This window comes from Mya arenaria, chromosome 14 (assembly GCF_026914265.1).
Source record: "Mya arenaria isolate MELC-2E11 chromosome 14, ASM2691426v1".
NCBI lineage: Eukaryota > Metazoa > Mollusca > Bivalvia > Myida > Myidae > Mya > Mya arenaria.
In genome coordinates, this window is record NC_069135.1 from 39456361 (window position 1) to 39480229 (window position 23869).

Sequence of the window (23869 nt, forward strand, 5' to 3'; positions counted from 1 at the left end):
CTTTATTTATTTATGAATGCATTTATTACTGTCTTAAGTCCCCAATATGTCCACGCTTCTCGCATTGTGGGTAAAACGTTGATAATTGTAATCTCTTGTATGGTTTTTTCCATGCCTTGGTAGACACAATTACATTAAAGATGCGCTCTTAATCCCAAATAAGACTTACAATTAATACAATTGTTTTAATATAACAAAAACGATGAATAAATATCGAAAAGAATGGTCAAGAAAGGTGCATGAAACACGGTCTTTCTACCTTATGAGACAACAGTAGATCACAGGAAATTTTTTAGCACTCGATCATTTTTTGGCGTTTCACCTTTTAAATGCACGGTTACAATCTTGTTATCAGTTATTGTTTGCATAATTTCATTATTTAGTAAGTAGTTAAAGGTGGATCAGTCAAAATTGATGCCACTACTTGTATGGGTATTCCCAACAAAAACTGAAATATTAGTTCATCAAAGAATTAAACATAACGAAAAAATAATTTAATATTTATTAAATTCAAACAAAATCAATATAGTTTGATACAAAACAATACTGTAAAAGATAGTCTTAACGTCCCTCCGCACAAAAGACAAACACCTGTTTGCATGGGGCAAGACTTCGATATTTATTTTGGCACATGTTGGAGCAGTGGGGCACATACAGACGCATACAACATTTTTTTCTGTTAAAGCAAATTATCTACATAAATACTTTAAACAACACTGAAACGCTCAAACATACTGTTCCATTCTGTCTAAATGTTGCCGGCCCCTCCGGCACATGCCCTGATCAAACCTGCATATTACCATTTGTCAAAAATTAATAATTACAAAGTTTCAAAGTCTTAATTCTTACTAACGGTGATGCAGATTTGATCATATATCCTTCATCGGAATGACAGCCGCCCACGAAAAACACCCGGTGGATGACACGTGTTTACCGTAGCGATGCACGTAGGGCTTAACTAAAACAGATAACCCCTAATTCATCCTCAGAATATAGGAACTACGGAATTCATCCGGACATGCATGTATGTATAAACATATATCACATCAATATACTTATGTCACATAAACATTGAAAAGTCGAATCAATATAAGAATTCACATAACATTAGAATGTCACATCAACATAAGAATGTCAAAGTCACTTCAGTATCAGAATGTAACATAACCATTATACTGGCACATCAATATAAGGTTGTCACATACATGTTTAAATTCTTATCGATCAACAAAAGGCCCAAAAATAGAGTGTCAATGTTTTGAATATTTCATTTTCCATTGTGTTTTCTGTGAAAAGGCCTGATCCAGTTTAGCAATCATGCCACTGTGTCATCAGTGAGGTGTTACCCATTGTGTCATCACTAAGTTGTCACCCATGGCCAAAATACAGGTATGTGCGGCCTTCGGGCTGAAATTGTATTAAACAACAAAATATCAATCATGTTTAGATATCTTAATGAGAACATCATTATCCTGTATCATAACAAGATCAGCATCATCACCAACAGCACCACCATCATCGTTTTAACCATCTTCATTACAATTTTAATCATTAAGATTAATATCAATTAAAGTTTATATCTTTGTTGTTTGAATGCCATTCGAACGAACAAGAGTGATCTTTTAATTATGATATTTCCATTAAATATTAACTTTATTTAAGTTCTAAATTCAATCAAGCAATGTTTTGATCAATTCGTACCATTGCAAATGCCACTGATGGAGCATCGTTCAGGTTGCAAGAGGTATCACTCCGGGTTGCAAGATGGGACACTTCCGGTTCCCTAGACACTGAAATATTGAACCACATATGGGTCAAGTGAGGGTTAAGTTAAAAATCGTCATCATGATTAAAAATAAAGTCGATCAAGGGTAATAATTTGTATTTAGGATACTATGGAATTATGAAATCTTATTGTTAGGTGGCCGTGTACAACTGTTAAGAATGAAATCCATTTAATGAACGTTATTTCATATCTGAGTAAAAATCCAAAGTTATATGATAGTAGCATGGAGGTATGTAGCGTTATTGTTTGACAGCGGTAACCATTTGCATAAAATTAACCGAATGAAGAGTATAAACGTTATTTATGAAAATCCCAACTTCACTTAAAAATTAACAAGAATACACTGTACCCCAAAACCTAAGGTTCTAAAGTCTATCAGGGGTCATAATTTGTATTAAGTATAATATGGAGGCATGTAACCTAATTGTGTGATGGTTCTGAACAACGCTGTAATGTATGAACGCTGACAACAATGCTTAAATAAAAACTTTAGCACTCCTTATTCTTCGAAAGGTCAAACAAAAAACAATACGATCATTTTGCAAGACCGAATTTACAATCAATAATGCTAGTATCCCCTGTACAGACTGCAATCATTTTTCATCATTTTTTTCAATCGACCATGTATAACCGAATCATTGTTTTCAACTCAAGTTTTATACACAATGCTCACCTGCTCCTGTCCAATTATCATACGTGATATTTCATCCAAAGCTCAATGCATGGGGCATCAATTCCAAACCGGATGGTGGAACCCATGCTGAAACATTGAACGAACGCAGTCACTTATGTATTAAAAAAAAACAAAAACGTTAAATATATAATTAAATAAAGTTGCATCATCAAATAAACAAATGCTAACCATATGAATAAAAGAGGTACTTAACAAATAACTTTCCAATTCAATTTAAAAACATTTCATTTAACAAATTTATTCATAATTTATTATCTTAATATTTTTTAAATTGCTTTTCAATTCCTATCATGAGCATTTTCTACAAGTCTATATTAAACCACAATCAAAATAATACAAACTAAGCTCATCCAATGTGCAATATTAGATTAATATATATATAAACACGAGAATATGAAAAAGGCGTTTTCTGCTACTCAAGTTTGGTTAAGGAAATCTTGGGAAAGGATGCTGGCACCTTATAGCATTTTCACTGTAAGATTTCTAAAACCAACAGAAAATGCCTTTTCAATTTTCGTGTATTTGGAAGAAAAGAATAAATTATTCGAAAAATCATTGATATATTTAAAAAATATTAGATTTGATAAGAACCTTTAAAAATGTATTCCATAAAGTTCAATTAATTCATCATAAGGCTAAGAAATATAAAGTGACATAATTAGTAAAAACATCCTTTCAAGATGAATTGTTTAAAAACAAAACAATACTGAGCCAAATAGTGCAAACAAAAACTTATTAAAATGTGAGCAAAATAATACATATCTTTGTCGATGAAGTTGTCCACATAACCCTACGCAAACCTGACTGCTACTGTAGACGCATTACGCCTCTTCGCCAACTCCACTGCAAAGGGCATCTCTTCCGGTTGGATGGTTGGCCAGTGGCACCGTGGACGCTGTAACATTGCTATTTCTATGAAAAACCGATGCAGTAACAAGTATATTCACATGAATTAAATCAGTTTTATATTGTTTTGCACTCTCATTTCATGAGCCTTTCCTACCATTTATTATAAACCACGTTTAGTCTTGTACAAATGATACCCCTCCAATGTGAGACTTTTTTTTTTTTTTTTTTTTTATATTTTGACATACAATTGATTTAATTAGAACCGTTAGAAATGTTTTCCATATATTTTAGTTAATTCATCATAAGGCCATGAAATATAAAGTGACATAATTAGTAAAAACATTCAAGATGAATTGTTTAAGAAAACAATGCTGAGCCAAATAGTGCAAACAAAAACTTATACAAAATGTGAGCAAAATAATACATATCTTTGTCGATGAAGTTGTCCACATAACCTTACGCAAACCTGACTGCTACTATAGCCACATTACGCCTCTTCGCCAACTCCACTACAAAGGGCATCTCTTCCGGTTGGATGCTTCAGGTACCGTGGACGCTGTAACATTGATTTTTAAATGAAAAACCGATGCAGTAACAAGTAAAGCCATTTGAATTATATCAGTTTAATATTGTTTTGCACTCTAATTTCATAAACCACTCCCACCATTTATTTTAAACCACGTTTAGACTTGTACAAATGATACCCCTCCAATGTGAATTTTTTTATTTAAAAATATTATATTTTGGCATACACGAAAAGGAAATAAACATTTTCTGCTACTTGGGTTCGGTTAAAGAAATCTTGGGAAAGGATGCTGGCACCTTTTAGCATTTTCACTGTAAGGTTTCTAAAACCAACAGAAAATGCCTTTTCAATGTTCGTGTATTAGGAAAAGAGGAATCGTTAATTCGAAAAATCATTGATATGTTTAATAAAATAGTGGATTTAATAAGAACCTTTCAAAATGCTGCCCATATATTCTACTTAATTCATCATAAGGCTATGAAATATTCAGTGACCTACTTAGTGCAAACATTCTTTTAAGAACGATTGTTTAAAAAATGCTGATCCAAATAGTGAAAAGTCAAATTATACAAAAATGTGAGTAAAAGAATACATATCTTTGTCGATGAAGTTTTCCGCATAAGCTTACGCAAACCTGACTGCAACTGTAGCTGCATTACGCCTCTTCGCCAACTCCGCTGCAAAGGGCATCTCTCCCTGTTGGATGCTTGGCCACTTTAGGTACCGTGGACGCTATAACATTGAACAGATGCAATTCATTATTTTTTAAAGTCACAAACAAATATCATTTACAATCAAGTAAATAAGCCTTGCTATTCATGTGAACATTGTCACTAATGACACATGCACAAAGTTGTAAGGTAATTAAAATAACGCCAACCTCATAGAAAAAGTGTTTAGGTCCTAAGAATTTGTACATGTAGTACAATGCAAAGAAATCCGAACAAGTCACTAGTGAGTTTGTGGATTGATTAAATACATCTAGAACGTTAGTTAGTTGAATAGTTCTTTTTCTAGAATGCTATTAAAACGCTGAAAAAAGGCTCCTATATTCAACCAAAGAAATAAAATCAACACATCCAAATTACAAGTGTCTTAAAACAACAGATGCAAATGTACAGACCATTATGAATGGTCAAGATACCAAAAAAAATTTGCAAATTATATGTGAATATTTTAAACGATTGTTGGACGTCTTCGATGATACATTGCTTACCTGGTACAGCCCAGTCATCATCAGTGAGTTGTCGCCCATAGCCATCTAGTCACCTAGCCAACTCCACTGCAGTGGGCATCACTTCCGGTTGGGTGATTGTTCAGTTCCGGTTCCATAGACGCTGAAAGTGCTGAACCATTGAACTGATGCTGTCACTTTATCAATAAAAAGTTTACTTAAACAAATAGTATAACAAAATTCTTGATGTATTTCTTAAACCAACAGAAAAAAGCCTGTTTGCAATTATTGTCATTCTAAAATTATATATTTTTATTTATTATTTATACGAAGGCTGTTTTTTTTTCTCTTAGACAATTATTGATTTCATTATGAACAGTAGAGTACTTAATTAATTTGTTCCCATTTATTGTAGTACATAAAAAATAAGCTTTTCAAATAATAAGTGATCTATTTAGAGAAAACAGTTTAAGCTTGACTTTTCATTGGAAATGATCCTAATAGTGCAGATAGTGCCATAACTAAACTTTAGCTGGTACCTGAATGATCCAATGTCCTAAACGATTTGTTTCACAACCAGCAAGTGAAAAAAAAATGAAAACTCAATAGAAACAGTTCCTCATAGTCCAACACAATATTAAATCTATGCACAATCAAAACAAATACCTGGAAACAGGTGTTACCGGGCGCTTATCGTTGGGGTTAAATGATCACTTGATAAGCAGGTAATAGGTTCGTTTTATTGTTTATTATTTCTTCATAGAAATATATGAGCGTGAGCCCTGAAAGCATACAAAATACAAAATATATGACATCTGAATATTAATCATGTTACATATTATAATTACATGTTATAATATAATATAATATAATATAATCACATGAATATAAGTATTACAGTAATGACCATGGATGAATACACAATAACATACATGTAAACAACATAAAACAGTACAGACATGTTACAAACATAATTACAACATTACAAACATACATGACATAACATTATGACAGTCTTACCAGTATGTGGTACTGAGCTCCACTATATGTCTCTAACACTCGATCTCAAGCACTCGTGTGGGGTTTATGTTTAAACGGTATCTGTAATGTTAAATTAACATGTGCCCAGAAGTATGGAAAAGTGATAACATATATATAAGAAGAAATAACCAATACTGCCATTTAAGAAGTTATTATTAAAACACATTTTCATCTATCAGAGGTTGACAATGATAAATCAACGAGTATTTACTTAATCGCTCTAGTGAACGAGAATGAGTACAACACTGCAATTAGCAATTACCCAATTTCAATCGGAAACCACATCAAACTGATTTAGAAACAATAGCAACGAAATGACAACCACAAACAAATAAAACAACAAGACTTACCAAAATCCTATATTCCTTAGAACCCTGATCCTTTATTATTTATAGTAAAATATATATGTCTATATTGTTTGACAGGTGAAAAAGTTGTGTCAACCTTGTGACGAACGAAAATTAAAGGAAAGCGGTTAAAACAACTGACCAATCAAATCTTGCATTTGCAAGCATACCAAGCCCTGGAGTTCAATAAAGGTCAAACAATAAATATATTAAAACGAAAGTAAAGAAAGTAGTCCCTCTAACGTAAACCAGTATGTCGTAAATAATGACCCTGTCACATACTCCGCCACTTTAAGAAATGACGTCTCGTCATCGTCTGTCAATATATATAGTTGTATATATTTCTCTACTAATACATATGTACTTAACAATACAAAACTATCATGAAAAGCCTACACGCTTATCAGCTTTAAATACTTTCTACCTCTATGCATCTCTTAACACATAGCTACTTTTACTGACTATAACCTGACTACTACTCCCCTACTTTGAAAATACTGTGCCCTCACAATCAAACAAAAAAATGAATATTTAAAAAAAAAATACAATAAAATTCAAAACCGTGCATATCAAGTATTTCAAAATTGTACACAGTAATACAATAAACTCAACATTAATCCCACTTCTTTAGCTCGAATACTCAATATATTAAATACTCTCCTTTCCATACTATACTAAACAATATTATACAATTATCACAATAATTCACAAATAAAAATGTGTTAAATCATGTCTTGTCAATTACATACTATAACATACACATTTTTAATACATGACAAAAAAATAAAACATACTCTTGTGATTGCTCACCTTAATCACTTTATTTCATTATAGTCTGAATAATCTTATGAACAACCTCACTATCTAGTTGGCTGAATACTCCAGACGACATCAATGTATTTAATGCATCTACTTTCGTATCTCTTGGTCTTGTTACCATCTGGTACATGTGGTAATCACCGTATTTATCTGGCGGCTTCTTCTGTCTCGTTGATCTTCTCTGAATAGGTTTTGGTCCAATGTTTCTCTCATTCTGCTCTATCTGTGTTTCTTCCCTGCCATTCACATCTGTTGCTCTCGGTAATTCTACTACATCTTTGTGAGTTTCTTGCTGAATATTTATCTCGGCTACTTCTTCACCGACTTCAGCTCTCTCATCATTCTCCACTTCAAAATCAGTCTGGTTCTCTTCCTGAGTACCTTTAACTTCTGTCTCTACTTTCTCAATATTCTCTGTATTCTCTTTACTCTTATGCGCATCTTTATTCTTTTCTTCTACTACTTCTGTAGTCTTTTCAGATCTCCTGCGGGCGTCCCCGAGTCCATGTGTACATGCTACACAATCATCATCTGATTCTTCATCTTCTATTGTCTGTCTAATTTCTTCACTTCTCTCTACCGTTTTGTTGGTTTCTACGACTGTATCTTCTGTTGGTACGTGTCCTCTTTTCCGAAGTCTGGGTTTCGGTATCGGCTTGTCCAACTTCTTTTCCGTCTCTTCAACACCCGATTCTATTGGCAACAGATGGTTCCTATGTATCGTCTTTTCAACTCCTGTTTCTGATCTTACTTTAAACACCGGTATTTCTGGTCTCTTCTGTTCAATCACTGTGTAAACATTGAATTCATACTTGTCTGCTAATTTGTGTTTACCTTCCCCATGTGAAAGTATTTTTACCAACACAGTATCTCCTACTGACACCTTTGAAGCTTTAGCTTTCTTATCATAAACTGCTTTCTGTTTCAGTCTAGCTTTCTCATTATGTCTTTGTGCTATTTCCTGTGCTTCTTTCATTCTCTGTTTCAGATCTCTTATGTAATCAGATTGAGTTGTCCTTTCTGTTTCCACTCTTACATCTTCAAATACAGAATCTATAGGTAACTTCGGTGTCCTGCCGAACATAAGTTCAAATGGTGACAATTTAGTACTTTCATGTTTTGTACAGTTGTAAGCATAAACTAAAGGCTTAATATAATCCTTCCAGTTTGGCTTCTGATCTGGCTGTAGTGTTCCAAGCATACCTAGTAAAGTTCTATTCCATCTTTCTGTACAACCATTCCCCATCGGGTGATATGGTGTTGTCCTGCTTTTCTTCATACCCATAGTTTCACATAACTCTTTAATCAACTCCGATTCAAAATTTGTACCTTGATCTGTGTGAATCTTGTCCGGAATCCCATACTGTGTTATGAAGTTGTCGTAAAATGCTGTGGCTGTTGTCTTTGCCGTCTGATTCTTGGTAGGTATAGCAAACGCATACTTTGTAAAATGATCAGTGATAACTAAAATGTTCCCAAACCCTTTTGAAGATTCTAAACTCAAATAATCCATGGATACTAATTCTAATGGGTATGTTGTTACTATGTTAACCAGTTCTGATCTCGTTGTTGTTGTTGACTTTCTCTGAATACATCTTTTACATTTCTGAACCCATCTCTCAACATCATTCGTCATTCCAGGCCAAAAATATCTTTCCCTTAGCAGTGACGTCGTTCTATCCCGTCCGGGATGTCCAATCTCATCATGAAGTCCCTTCAATACATCATTCCTATAAACCTCTGGTAAAACTAATTGAAAGACCTGCTTACTATCTCCATTCTCCTTCCACACTCTATACAAAACTCCCCGTATCACCCTAAAATTGTCAAAATTTCTCCTCATCGTCATATCATCCTTTGTGTCACATTCTTCCCTACTTGGTAAAACCTGATCTATGACTGTCCTCCTCCATCTCTCTATCAATGGGTCTTCTCTTTGTTTTCTTCTGATTTCCCTATATTCTATCTGAGCTAATGGTGCTCCAGGAGTTTCAGTAGCTTCTACAATGTTTATGCTTGCTGTAGGTATTACTTCTATATATGGATTGGCATCAATGCTTCTACAAATGGTTTTAACAGTACTATCTTCAATCTTAATGAAATCTTTGTCTTCTTCTGTAATCCTCTCAAATGGGTATCTACTCATGGCATCAGCATCAGTATTCTTAAATCCCTGTCTGTAAAATATGTCGAAATCAAATTCCCCTAAAGCTGAAGCCCATCTCTGTCCTGTGGCATCCAATTTAGCAGATGATAAAACATATGTCAGTGGATTGTTGTCCGTATAGACTACGAAGTGATTGTATGCCAAATAATCTTTAAATTTCTCCGTAACAGCCCATTTCAATGCTAAATATTCCCATTTAAATGCTGAATAATTCTTCTCAGATTTAGACAATGCTCTGCTGGCAAATGCGACTGGTCTCTTGTCTTGATATAAAACAGCTCCTAAACCCTTTCCAGATGCATCTGTATGCAATTCAAACTCTCTGGTAAAATCTGGATAGCTCAAAACTGGTGGTTGTGTTAAAATCTTCTTCAAACTCTCAAATACCTTATCTTCATTCTCTGTCCATATCCAGTCCTTCTGTTCCTTCTGCTTTCCCTTCTTCTTCGTGCTCTGTCCTGGTAATAAATCTTGCAGTGGTTTGGTTATTTTAGAAAAGTCCTTAATAAAACGTCGGTAATATCCTGCAAAGGCTATAAAAGATCTTAATTCGTCAGCATTCTGTGGAGTTGGCCATTTCTCAATTTTCTCAATTTTACTGGGATCTGTTTCTATTCCTTCCTCACTAACAACATGCCCTAAGAAGCTCAATTTCTCTTCAATAAAAAAACATTTCTCCGGTGATAGTTTCAAATTGTTCTCCTTTAACCTTGTTAAAACTTTGTCCAATCTTTCCAAGTGTTCTTCAAATGTATCAGCAAATATTATTAAATCATCCAAATAGGCTACACATATGGTCATATTATAATCTCCTAAGCAATCTTCGATTAGTCGCTGATAGGTGGCCGGACAATTTGATAAACCAAAAGGCATTCGAACAAATTCGTAGAACCCGAGATTTCCTACTGTAAACGCAGTCCTTTCCTTGTGAGAGTCTTCTACTTCAATCTGATGATACCCGGCCTTCATGTCTATTGTTGAAAAATATTAACTACCAGCTAAACAATCAAAAATCTCCTCTATCCTAGGTAAAGCGTATGCATCTTTTGTACTACGTTGGTTCAACATCCTATAATCCACGCACATGCGTAATTTTCCAGTTTTCTTTCTAACTAATACAACGTTGCTTGTCCAAGGTGAACTAGATCTTCTAATAATGCCTGCATCTAAAAGTTGTTGTAAATGTTGTCGAACCTCTTCTACCATACCTGGGGGAATGCGTCGATGTGGTTGTTTAAATGGTACTTGTCCTTCTGGTAATAAATCTACTCTATGTTTTATTCTTGTACAGAGTCCAATATCAATATCTGAGACTGAAAAGATGTCCTTGTGTGTGTCTAATAATTCATTAATTTGTTCTTTCTGTTCCAAATTCAGCTTGTTACTTCTATCTACATGTATCTTCTTCATAGCTTCTTGTGTTTGATCTTCTTTAATCATTTCATCTAAATTCCCTTCAATAACAACTGGCTGAAGTTCACAAAGTATTGCCTTTGGTGCAATTACTACAGAATTGGTTGTTAAATTCGAAACATTGACCATGACGTGTGTGTGTTCTCCTGATTTATATGTGAAGACAGTTGGTGTAATATCTATATAATCTGGTAGAATAGAATCTTCTGTTTCATGAACAATTGCATATGTTTGAGCACAGTTAATTTCCTTATCTGTGTGACCCATAATATTTCTACTTTCATTTGGACCTAAGATGATTTTGTCTGCCTCTGCACTCTTAACTAAAGCGATCCTATTCTTATTCTTCCGTAACTCCTTCTCCCTAATGTGTAACATCCTGAATGCCAAATACCATGGATTGTGTAAACTAGCTCTTTGTAAGTACTGCTCTCCAAAATTCTTCTTACATTCAATCAATAATTCATTCAGAATGTTTGTTCCAATGATAATAGGTGTGCTTTCAGAAAATTTTGTATCAGGAGTTATAAGAAACAGACATGTATGAACTGAGGACTTTGGAAGTCCATTTTTAATTTCAAGTTCAGCTTCCATGTACCCTAAGTATGGAAGTTCTTGTCCATCCGCACATTCTACTTTAATGATATCACTAAGAGGCTTGATTTGCTTATAATTCAAGTTGTTGTTGTAGTATGACTCACATATGACACTAACACAACTACCTGTGTCTAGTAATGCTACAGTTTCATGACTATCTAAATTTACTCTAACTTCTGTGGTTTCACCTACCAATTTAGGGTCTATTCTTCCCTTTGTGCCTTCAGCTGACCCTACTACAGAGGCACTTACGCGTTTGGGCAGTTAGTCTGGATGTGTCCTTCCTCCCCACAATTATAGCATGTTGGTCTGAAATTGTTCATCCCCCTTGGCCCTCTTGTTCCATAACTACCTCTGCCTCTAAATTCACCTCTACCTCTAACACTTCTATCAAATCCACCTCTACTACCTCTATTCCCATCAAACCCTCTGGAATATCCACCTACACTACCTCTACTCCCATCAAACCCTCTGTAAAATCCACCTACACTACCTCTATTCCCATCAAACCCTCTGTAAAATCCACCTACACTACCTCTATTCCCATCAAACCCTCTGGAAAATCCTCCATTACCTCTAAAAGCTCCCCTGTATCCCCTATAGGTTGCATAACTTCTACCACCATTACTACTATCTGTCTCATTTTTTTGTCTTTCTAACCGTTCAATTCTTTGACTTAACTGCTGAAACATGTCTTTCACCTCACTAAACTCTGGTTTCTTTTCAACATTGGTGGCACCACAACCTTTACCTGCTTCTGTGGGTTTAATGTCTACTTCCATCTTCCTAAGCTCTATTTTGAAAGAATCATAATCTTGAATGATATCGAATTTATACCCAGCCCTTTGCTTTAATTCTTTATTTAAGCCCTTGTATAGTACTCTTCTAAGCGTGTCCTTATTGCCTTGAGGAATACTGCCTAATTTCACTGCTAATTCAAACAAGTCTTCTACCCTTGCTGCGTAAGTTGACACATCTTCCTTAGATTTCTGTTCCACAGAAAAAAACTTCTCCATCACACTCTCAGGCGTTTCAATACTCCCAAATTCACTTTCTAACTTTCTGATTGCTGTATCTAATGTCAAACCAGTACCCGCTCTCCTCAAATGGTCACTAGCTTTACCCCTAAGTGCTCTCCTAATCCCATATAAAATCTGATCTTCAGTAAACTTATTGTCTATGAGCAGGCTATCTATTTCATACTTAAATGCTAACCAAGTGACATCTCCTTTACTTGATTCCCCAAAAAATGCTGGCAACTTTGGAAAATGGTAAGAGTGTTGACTATTATCATGTACCGGCATTGCATGTTCAGTTTCATCCTTCATACAGAGTTTACCACACATTTCCATAAACTTCATCAAATCCCCTGGATTTTCAACCTTCGGCTGAACCGGTAATGCATGAAAGGCTTTTAACAACTTCTCATCCTCATTTGTAATATGACTAACATCTTCCTTTCCCTCTTTCTCTTCCATCTCATCTTCCAACAACTCTAATGACTGTGCCATAATGTCTATGTTCACTAATACAATATCAATTCAAATTTAAATCAACTAATTCAGAAGTGACACCCTTAAGTTCATCAATGAAATAAATTTTCAATGATCATCATATACAATCTCCAATATCACTAAGTCAATTTATAGTTTCTCATGTACACACAGTACCAGTCTATTTCTTCATGAACACACAATAGTTACTTACCATACCAGTGTAATTCTCATTCATCAGTTTCTATTTGTCCACATAATATATCACTGTACTTCAATCATCCTTAAATCATCAAACATCTCATTTGCTTCAACTGACACCAATCAATATCATAATCAATCAAATCACTTGATTCTAAACTCTAAACCTTCAAGTCTATTTTCAATAACTACATGTACATCATCAAAAAATCAAAACCTAACTTTCAACGGCATCAAAACCCGCAATCAAATTCTCAATGTCAAATCACAATTGTAAACCAAAAATAGTTCAAGTCAAGTCTCCTATCAACATTGAATACCAAGTAAAATTGAAAATACCCAGTGTACAGTATATCTTATCCAATGACATATGTTTTAAATATATTACTATGATTTTATTACAGTTCTATGTATCAAATAATTGCCTGTATTGCCAAGACACAAACGTACATGAGCTAAAAATTTCATAGCGTCTGATATAAATTATTAAATTTAACTAAGCTAGGCGAGTTTGATTTAATTCCATGTTTTCTACGTATATCACTCTTAGTGGAACAACATAGTAGAAACTGTAATTTTGACTCAAAATAATTTGATGGACATTATTAACGTTCTGCCTTTATTTTGTTGAAGATTTTTGATCTACCTCGTCTCGAGAGAGGTCTAAGTAATAGATGCAGTATGAGTTTTTCTCCACGAACAAACGAGTAACTGTATCTGACTTATACGACGATAAGTGAATCGCATATATTAGTGAGGAAATTAATGCATCAATGAATAAATACAGAGATATTAATTGATAAATATAAATATTTTTCCGAAAGATAAGCATAAGATTATTTATTATATCCTTTTTAAATACAATGTATCGGCTAGTGGGATTACTCGAAATTCTCGTGCACGATCCGCTTACAAGCGAAAGAAGACGCATTTTCAATAGCTCCGGGGTATAGTCGTATAACAGCAATAATCAATGATGCATGTAACATCGATACGTTAATCCTTATATTTACAGACTATCTTTGCAATAAAGGTAATAAATATTTTGCAAAAAGTCGAACAGTGCCAATCGTACCATTTTAGTGAAGGCAATGCAAATAAAAAAGATTGGCGTCATAACGATAACAATACATGCCTTTGGCCATTAGAGCTAGAAACTTCAATTAGCTATCATTTGATATCCCTAATATACATACATACTAAAAAGGAAAAGAATCATGTCAGAACAAAATGTCTGATTTTTTAAAGATTTTTTTTTAAGATTCATGTTACGTTTTACGGTACGGTTATCTTAGGCTACCTTTATGAATACCCTGCGATACTGAAGATTGCAGCAAGATGCACCACACGCATACAATTTAGAAACCAAGAGTGTCCATCTTTGCTTATTTCTTTAGCTGTTTCGGACATCGTCGTAGGTGGCAACGGCGTATCCAAACGGCCTTTAATGCGTGTAGAAACGTAATGGCAAGCCTTAATGACAGTGCCATAAATCATCGAGATGGTCATTGTCCCCATGCCATGATTTTCGGGACAAACTTTAACGAATTCGTGAGAGTAAGAGTAATGCTAAACAAAGAACACTTTTTATTGACTGATCACTAATAAGTATTAACATTACGAATTATGCCATTCTGTTGTTTAAGTCAGTTTCATGGTTTCTGTTTGTAAGCTGGTTGAAGGTTGCCTTTATTGGAAACAATTTGCATCAGTTCACATACGAGTCTAGTAGTAGATTAATAAATAAAACTAATAACAAAACACCTTTACAGTAATTTCAAAGCGTTGAAAAGGTATTGATTTATTAAATGATCGTCGAGTTAACCGTGAATCACATTAATATACTTTGTCAATTTTTCCATGAACACGTAGACGCGTGCTCGACGCATGCCGATTGAAGCGTACGTCTCTGTTTGTGGCGGTGCACGTGGACATAATTGAGGGTTCACTGTATTGCAAGTTTTGGGTCATTTGCATCCATTTGATCATACGTTGTCATTCCACTAAATTACTAAAGCAGTTATGATGTACATTTTTTGTATTAAAAATGTAAAGAAGAAATCGCATCTCTCCTCCCAGCATGTAGCATGCTGACTAATTAGCTAAAAATAATGATGAGTTAGATGACTTATTCATTCATCCCGGCGGGGGGAAATCACCCGGAATTTCGAGCCATCCCCCCCTGTTTCCCGGTGGAGGGGGGGGGGGGTGAATATTATCCAGAATTAAAGATTTTGAAAATGGTGATTATGAAACTCCCCTGGTATGGGACTCGAATCCGCTGGAATTCTGAAGAAAATCCCATCAAAAATATGGCATGTATGATTCATGATAAGATTTAATGACAAGTTCTTGATACAAAACCAACCTCCAGTCATCATTGGGAATAAAACTCTCCTAAACGCTTATAAATAATAAATGGTACTTGAGGTGTGCACCTAATACATGCATTGGCTACATCCCAAACTCTAAGTAATATCACGTTCTTCCATCTCCTATGTATGTTTATCTTTTTAATACATATGTTTATCTTAAAATAACATAAAATGATGTGGTTATATTTTTAATTACCAAATGTTATATGTATAGACTTTTTTTATCTTTTAAAACATGTTTACAAAATAAAAATGTGGTAATTTTTAAACTTTAAAATGTGTTCATCTTTAAGACCCTTAAGAGCATACATTAAGCAAAAGGCCCATCCCCGCAAGAGACCAACGAGGGCCTATAGATGCTCTACTGGCATGGTTTATTTGGTCAATTCCTATCCAGAGAATGTACTATGCAGTTTGCTAAAATAGAGTTATGGTACATGTTCACTGCACTTCATGTGTTATGTTCAATGAATGAAGTTTAAATACACTCTATCCAGCAGTTTCCTTAAGGTAGCATACGCCTAATGGGCACCATTTCGAACTATGATCAGCTTGATAATTTCTTAATGTGTATCATTTCTTGAATTCAAAAACAAAATTTAAAAGAGATTTACCGTCAAATATCAATTTTATTTAAATTTGAATTACCCTACCCCCATTTCAGAATTGTCGATAAAAACGACATCACCCGAGAGACAAGAAAAATCCTCTATTTCATTTATATTTCAACATTTTGGTAATAATTTGGTATCAGAGTAATAAGAAATATATTTGCTTTTAGAAATATTACATTACTGATCACATCACCACCAATTTTATTCATACTGTACTGTTTCAATTTTAACATACTTTGTGTTTTGACTGCGTAAAATTGGAACATCGACGTTTAAAAGCAAATTCAACAAGTTCTAGAAAAACTTATGACCTGGCCCCAATTTCTCAAAACATCTTAAGCTTAACAGGCTTAAGTCGCTTATTTCAATTAGCTTAAATACATACTTATAATGGTTTTTGATAGATAAAAAATGGTTTCTTCTAATAAGCATACAGATTTTTCTTATATATTTTCTAAAACCACTTAAAGCTGTAAATAACCCATATTATAGAACAGCAAAAATAATGAGTTTAGCTTAATCCTGTTATAAGGGACTTAAGAAGTTTTGAAAAATCCGGGCCAGTTCTTTATTAATAATTATCTTTAATCTTTTGGGGACATTATACCAAAAAATCGAAATGTTTTACCGTCTCATTTAAAAAAAAAATAAGGCTTGTTATTCCCAACCACCTATTTCAGCCGTGCCTGCAAGTTATAAAATCTTCACAGAAGCTAATTTAAATAAAATATTAACATCTGTAAACAAAAATGTTAGCTAATGAAAACAAAGAAGAAGAAAAAACGTGCTTCTGTCTGGATTCGAACCACCGCCTTGAAAACCTCAAAAGATTTGTAGTCCTGTGCTTAACAACATAAGGGCTAAAGCCATTCGGAGCTCCTCGGCCATTTTATCGAAAACAACCTCGGATGTATTTGGATGGTTTACACACTCAAAAAGTGGTACGTTTAAGTCCGCTGCAAGTAGATCGCGTAGTAATTTTATTTAGCAGTTAAACTTTGTGACTTAACTCTTGGGATTCTTCATTATGTTTGCTTTAATACAATTCAATGACAATAAATTAAAACTTAGATCAATAAATACAGCTCTAAAACACTACATTTAACTAATGATATAATTCAAAATTTTTCGAACTACTTCAACAGATGTACCGGCATACATCCGAGGTTGTTTTCGATAAAACGGCCGAGGAGTTCCGAATGGGGCTAAAGCATTGAAATCGAAGAGTTTCAAGTGGAGGTTTTCATTAGGGGTGTGCTACCTTTATTAAACTAGGCCTTTATTAAGCGTGCTCTACACTTAGCAAGCTTTTCATTCCATTAAACTTCATTAAATGTTTATATATTTGATACATGTAGCCAATATTTTAGCATGTATGAAATGGAACATGCAATAATTCGTTGATAAAATTTGTATATATTGTCTAGGTTATTATAAATATAAAATATTTGAAATTCATGCGGAATCAATTGAATAATACGGAGTGCCATTCTATACATAGAGCGTGCCCTCAATGCGCGGGCAAAAAAGCATTGCTTTAGGTTTGATACAGTGCACAGAGTCCCGGCAGTCCTAAATGACAGCGAAGAAGGCGCCTTGGTTTTGCTCAGTGTCTTATGCTACGGCATTTTCATAATTAAATGTAACATTGTAGTCGTTTCACGAATTCAGAGGTCGATCCTATTAGTTTTCATTGTATTAGTTTTTTTTATTTATTTTATTTATTTGCTCTCTAAATTTTAACCGGGGCAGCTGCCTCGGTGTACCTCAGTGTGGCTACGGCACTGATAGGGTCCCTGGGGTGCGGGGGCATTTGGCGGGGATTCGACCATCTGTTCGTCCCCGCAAAACGGGGATTTTAGCCGGGGTTCGCTGGACCGAAAGTCAACGTCCCCGCTATTCCCCGGACCGGGGGGGCGTGGTTTAAATTGACTGGTGCATAAGAAAGCAAGAGTTACTGTTATTGTGCACTGCACTTGCCCTCCATGAGATCTATCTACATACATGTATGAAGTTTCAAGTTGATAATTCTCATATTCTACAAGACATGTCCCGGACAAAACATTAAGCATGAAAATCAACAAAGGGCAATAACTCTAAAAATATTGAAGCAAGAGTAACAGTTCTTGTGCACTGCACTTGCCCTCAATGAGATCTATCAACATATAAAATTCAAGTTGATACCACTAATAGTTTATGAGATATGCCGCGGACAAGTGAAAACAGGACGCGGAAGCTAACAAAAGGCAATTACTCTAAAAATATGGAAGCAAGAGTTACAGTTCTTGTGCACTGCACTTGCCCTCACTGAGATCTATCTAACTATGAAGTTTCACGTTGATAACTCTTATATTCTACAAGATATGCCCCGGACAAAACTTTAAGCATGAAAATAAACAAAGATGAAAATTAACAAAGGGCAATAGCTCTGAAAATACATGTATGGAAGCAACAGTTCTTGCCCTCAATGAGATCTATCTACATATGAAATTTCAAGTTGATTCCATAGTTTACGAGATATTATATAGTGCCCCGGACAAGTGAAAACGGGACGCGACCGCCGCCGCCAACGCCGGCAACAGTAACCCCTTCTCAGGCGACACAAAAAAATCTAGTCATTGTAATATTTGTGGTCGGTGACGGTGTGCAGTTATCACATTAAAGGGAAATTTAACGTTATTAAAATTGTATAATTATTAAAATTATAATTATCTCCAAACAAACAGTTTCAATTCGTAAAACACCATACCAACTGCTGTTAACGGCAGTTTGTTGAATTGCAACCATTTATTTAAACACAAAAAACTTTCGAATATTCGTTACATGTGGATTTAATGTTTACGAAATGTCAAACATTTCATTTTGGGGTTTTCCACTATGAAGCAATGAACTAAAAATAGAATGTGTACCTGTAATCCAAATCATAGAAACGCTTGGCAGATGAAAAACTGCGTCTGTAGACACAGATTACTTCCAGATTCTCTTGCAAAATAAACATATTATTTACGAAACTCCGTATCAAATGCATTTTAACATTACGACACCAAAATGTCATACATTCGTTGAATCTGTTTCGTAATCGTATATTGAAGGTAAGTGTGTGTTTTTTAGTTTTGTACCTTAACCGTCAGTGGTTCAGCTTAGTAAAAAAGTTAGAGTTTTGAAAAGCACATCAGCAATACTTTGAACAAAGCCAACATGATTATTGGATTAATAAGAAGAAAGTTTACTCATATTGACAATACTCTACTCCTGACCTTATACAAATCACTGGTCAGATCGCATCTGGATTATGGAAACCTGATATATTTCCCAATAACAAAGAAGTGTAAACAGATGATTGAAAACGCTCAGAGAAGAGCAACTAGATTAATTCCGGATTTGCGGGGATTGACTTACAACGATCGCCTACGAAAATTAAACCAACCATCTTTAGACTTTAGAAGGAAAAGATTCGACATGATTCAAGTGTTTAGAATAGTACACAATATTGATGACATTAGTATGACAACATTTTTCACCTTTGCTGACAATAGTGGTACCAGAGGACACAATTTGAAATTATTTAAACCTAAAGCAAGGAAATCATTACGTCAAAATTCTTTCAGCAATCGTATAGTTTCAACTTGGAATAATTTGCCACATGAATTAGTGAACACCACATCTGTGAATGCCTTCAAGGCAGGTCTTGATAAACTTTGGAAAAACAAACGGTTTGATACTTCTGAAGTATATTAAGTCATACCGAAGGCGGAGAACTTACAGACGAAGCAGTTTAAAGGGATTTACTAGCCTTTTAGGGCTAAAGAAGTTCCCTAGACGACAAAAGGTAGACAAAAGGTAGGTAGGTAGTGTTGAAGAATAAATGATAAAGGATGAAATAAAACAAAAACAATTAAAAAAGTTGGAAAAAAACCCACACATTATTTGGACTGTGTCAGACTGTGTTTATATGTACAATGTGTGCGTGAGAAAGAATCAGCATCCCAGTGGAGTTTTACATTTTGGGAGGCACAACATATGGTATGCATCCCCGTCCCTTAGTCCACCTAAATGGCCGTCAACGAGTCTTTTGACGATTTTTAGACTATGGCAGACACAGGGATACACATAAAATATCAAAATAATAAAAAAGTATCCCTGATTGCTCATTATTGTAGCTACCAGTCTGGTTGCTCGGTCAGTAGAGGAAGGTGTTTGCCTTATGCTCTATTGGTCGAGTGTTAAAACCCCATTCTTAGTGTATTTTCCTCCCTTGTTTACTTTTTTCATAAAAAAAAAGATTTGGGATATAAAGTGCCTATCACATACATGCCATGTCTCCCGGTGGGGGCAAAAATACCACTGAATTCTGACCTGTCCCCAGGCGAGGGATTAATATCCCCTGGAATTAAAAAATAAATAAATATTTTTATTGTTTGATTTATTTAAAAAAAAAACCTAGCTCAAGGTTGACTGTGGAGAGCATACACAATATTAATTAATTATGAGGGTAAAATTCAATGAAAACATAATCTGTAGCTTTTTTGTACCATCAAAGACCATGTTGACTATGTCCAAACATTAGTGTAATTAGCGTGTGTTGCTGGAATTTTTTCATGAATGATAAAATTGATAGTAAAAAGATTTTATTTATATCTTGCTAAATGCTTTAAGAATTGACTTAAGTGAATGCGCTAAGTAAAGTTTATAAATATTCTAGCGCTGTTAATTTACAATGTCTTGTTTTTCTTTATATAATGCTGAGTGATGTATATATTTATGCTATGAATTGACATGATGGTGTTTTTTTATAATATATCATTTATTCTTATCTTTCGCTAAATTTGCTGCGTAAAATCATTATTCTAATATCAAAATCCTCTGGAATTCAGACCAAAATCCCCTGGGAAGCCTCTCAGAAATATGTCATGTTTGCTATCAAAATACAGAAAACCTTGATTTTGAAAAAAAAACATTCATTGATACACTCAGAACTAAAAGAATATGTCATCAACCTTTTTTAACAACAAATATTAAAAATTAACATTAGGCCATAAATCCTTGGATGCATATTAATGCAATTTGTCTAAAGTACTTGATCTTTCTATAAAAAAATGCTTGCTGCCTAATGGCAGAAGCAACACATTATTTTTACGTTTAATATGTGTCAATGTCATTGCATTTTATTTCTTATTGCAGGAACAGTGTGTATCCAAATATGAGCGACGCAAGAAGTATTTTTCCAAGACTTGGTGGGATTTTGATTGTATCGACGCGGTTTCCTTGCCTAGAAGCTGCAAGCATCTCTGATCAACATGGTGAATTGATCTATTATACTTTTTTATCCCCCCCCCCCCGCAAAAAGAGGGGGTAGATGTGGTGTATTTCCTTGCACATTAGTGGGATTTTGATTGTATTGACGCGGTTTCCTTGCCTAGATGCTGCAAGCATCTCGGATCAACATGGTGAATTGATCTATTATACTTTTTTTATGCCCCCCCCCCCCCCGCAAAAAGAGGGGGTAGATGTGGTGTATTTCCTTGCACATTAGTGGGATTTTGATTGTATTGACGCAGTTTCCTTGCCTAGATGCTGCAAGCATCTCGGATCAACATGGTGAATTGATCTATTATACTTTTTTATCCCCCCCCCCCCTGCAAAGAAGAGGGGGTATATGGTGTATTTCCTTGCACATCATGTCAGTCCAAATGTTAAGTTGCCTTATTGCAGTTTGTATAACTATATAAGGTGAACAAACACCCTGATAGTGCTTTATGTTAATTGTATGTGCATAAATGGACATAATGCTAAATGCGTTTGAAATAAACACTCTAGATTAGAAAATGTAATGTTTAATTGTCTTTAATTTGTCTCTAATTACTTTAAAGTCTTGACTCATTACTCATAAAAAAATAATGTGTAGCTGCTTTGAAAATAAATGAGTTTATTCAATGATTAAAATGTGTTCAAAGGTAATTTCTTTATATAAAGAAAGAACATGATATTTTTTTTCCTCAAATTGAATTCTTCATGTATGAAAGTTTGAAATAAGTGAATGTTTTTCTCATTCCGTAACCTATTTTCTAATTAGAATTATGACTAAATTGACAATGTTTATATTTTCAGAGGGGTTTGAAATTCCATCCATGTTAGTGATAGCAGCTGTCCTAACCAGTCTGTTAATATTAGTATTCATACTTACATTATGCGGTGGCTGTACGCCAATGGAAGTTGGCAGCGATGCTCACGAAGCTGCTGGTGGACAAAAGTCAAATAATATGCCACAATATAGTGGTGTTGCAACAGATGTTAACACAAGGGTGATGCAGTCAGGGACAACGCTTCCAAATGACCCCTACAGGCACGAGGATATGCAGTTACCATATGCCATTCATCCACAAACAGCTCAGACTTTTACTGGATATGGAAGTCAAGATCAAGGTCAAAACTTGAATCAAGGTCAAGGACAGGGTTATGGTCAAGCTCAAGGGTTTGGTGATCAGCAGCAACATAGTTATGAAGCTCATGGTACCAGCACTCATAGACATGTTTCAGAAACTGGTGCAGAGCCTCCCCCACCCAGTTATGAAGACACATTAAGGGCATCACATGGTCAAGTTCAAGGTCTTCACCAACCAACTGCTCCGGCACAGCCATATGGCTGGTAGCAAGGAATAGATCTATCTTTTAAATGTACATGTACTAAATCTGAAAATTAATTCAGAGGGACTCATTCACAAATATTATGTCAATATTTTTTTCAATTCTTTTTTTTCTAATTTTTTAAAAGTTTATATAAGTTAATTTCCAAATTTGATAAACAAACACAAAACTGCAACCGGCAGAAACTCATTTGTACAGAATTTTGAAGACCCAAGCATAAAGTTGCTTAATTTGTATTAACCTTTAGAATATACCAGTTTCTGTTACAGTTTATATTATTGTTAACAGAACAGAACAGAACAGAATTTATTACACATAAACTATACAGTTTTTTGTGTTTCATATACATATTAAATATATTACAATTATACAATTTAGTGTGAAATATAAAAAATCATAGTCTATCTATATTTAAGGATGAACTGGAATTGTAAATCACAAATCTGTCAAACTCTAATAGAATACCGAACAGAAGATAACAATTAACTATTAACAATAGAGCCTTTATTCAGCTTTAATGATGTTTCACTCTTGTTCAAATGATTAAGTTTGTCTATGTTTTGCAAGGTTAAAATGTGAGCAAGTCCTTTTAAGTGTGAATAAGTCTATTGATATGAAATTATGTTTTTACACCTACTAAAAATGCTGGTTATGCTAACTTTTAATAATAATATTAACTTTGTATTATGTAACTGTTATAGATTATAATATGAAGTTTAAGATACATGTATTTGTATAAACAAGAATGCTTTTTGTATAAACATTCCTGTTGTTTGTAATATGTATTTTCTGTATGATCTTGTATTTTGTTTTCAAGGAACTTTACAATAAGAAACCATGATTACAGTGGTTAAAATAAGCACAAGCCTGTAAGCCCAACACCGTTAAAATGCTTTCGACAGACTTGCTCAAAATGTTTGAGTTTATTTAGCAGTGCTTGTTGAAAATTGGTGATATCAAGCATGTGTATAAAGATTTTGGCTTGTTCAGCCCAAACACAATTTTTCATAAAAGTTAATACTTTTTGCTCTTCATCAACTTAGTGAAATTTGTTAAAAACTTTAGACAGAAAAACTACATCATGTTAAGGGCCTATATATTTTGGTTTTGGTGTGAGGAGCGAAAAAT

The 23869-nt window shown here is 34.4% G+C and overlaps 2 long non-coding RNA genes across 3 annotated transcripts; both read right to left on the bottom strand.

Annotated features, from left to right (window-relative positions):
• Positions 1-509: 509 nt before the first annotated feature.
• LOC128217898 (uncharacterized) lies at positions 510-18963 on the bottom strand. 2 transcript variants are annotated; one of them, XR_008258288.1, is made up of 6 exons: positions 18846-18963; positions 5072-5192; positions 4490-4587; positions 2460-3885; positions 1702-1790; positions 510-1407 (listed from the first exon to the last, which is right to left on the bottom strand). It is a non-coding gene; the product is annotated as an uncharacterized LOC128217898 (long non-coding RNA). The 2 variants fall into 2 exon arrangements; XR_008258287.1 differs by having other exon boundaries at positions 2460-4587.
• On the bottom strand, positions 5713-6547 carry LOC128217899 (uncharacterized). The gene is made up of 3 exons (XR_008258289.1): positions 6421-6547; positions 6050-6130; positions 5713-5811 (listed from the first exon to the last, which is right to left on the bottom strand). It is a non-coding gene; the product is annotated as an uncharacterized LOC128217899 (long non-coding RNA).
• Positions 18964-23869: the final 4906 nt, after the last annotated feature.